Source organism: Mus caroli, chromosome 7, assembly GCF_900094665.2.
Source record: "Mus caroli chromosome 7, CAROLI_EIJ_v1.1, whole genome shotgun sequence".
In the NCBI taxonomy this organism is placed as follows: Eukaryota; Metazoa; Chordata; class Mammalia; order Rodentia; family Muridae; genus Mus; species Mus caroli.
In genome coordinates this window covers 129,359,242-129,360,178 of record NC_034576.1, presented here as the reverse complement: position 1 = coordinate 129,360,178, position 937 = coordinate 129,359,242, and the positions used below count along the sequence as shown (strand labels likewise).

The 937-nt window shown below is 47.8% G+C and overlaps 1 protein-coding gene across 4 annotated transcripts in view; it reads right to left on the bottom strand.

Moving 5' to 3' along the window:
* The window catches only part of Itgal (integrin subunit alpha L), a 38,191-nt gene that overhangs the window by 18,005 nt on the left and 19,249 nt on the right, over nt 1-937 (bottom strand). The window lies entirely within an intron of this gene.

The following is a 937-nucleotide window of genomic DNA, read 5'->3' as shown; positions in this document are numbered from 1 at the left end:
GCCTCCCGAGTGCTGGGATTAAAGACATGCACCACCACGCCCAGCTGGGCTATTAGTTCTTGACAACAGAGTTGTCATTAACAGCCCAGATAGACGTTCAATTTGATCTTTGCCTAAGGAGCCTGTTGATCGTTAATGGGTGGTCAAGATCACTCCCTATTTCCAATGAAGAAAAGAGCCCTAAAACCTGAGCTAATTGTCTTCAGACAATTAGTGGAACAGAGCTAGGAACCCACATACCCAGGCCCAAGGCTCAAGGTCCCCCCAAGCCATGTTGCTGTCTTCTCTGGCAAATTCATGTTTTAACTTTGCAGAATCAGAAGGGTGGAGTGTGAGGAGCAGAGGGACACACAATGTAGCTAGGGACAAATTGGGACTGTGAGTGTGGGTACCGACTGGGGGGGGTAGGTGATGCTTCCAGCTCTGTATGTCTCACGTCCCAAGGAAGAAACCTTCTGGAAGGAATGAGTAATGTGCAAACCCCATTGGGACATTTTGGAAACTGGCCAAAATAATACTTTAAAAAAAATGGGCCAGGGGCTGGAGAGATGGGTCAGGGGTTAAAGCACCGGCCACTCTGCTCTTCCAGAGGTCCTGGGGTCAACTCCTGGCATGCACATAAATGGCTGACATCCATCTATAATGGAATCTGATGCCCTCTTCTGGTGTGCAGGCGTACATGTGGATAGAGCACTCAAAATACATATATAAATCAACCTTTGGGAGAAAAAAATAGAATCTGGGTGGTGGTGCGTGACTTTAATCCCAGCAGAGGTACACCGATCTCTGAATTTGAAGCTAGCCTGGTAGCCTGGTCCTTTTTTTTTTTTTTTTTTTTTTTTGACAGGGTTTCTCTGTGTAGCCCTGGCTGCCCTGGAACTCACTCTGTAGACCAGGCTGGCCTTGAACTCAGAAATCCACCTGCCTCTGCCTCCCA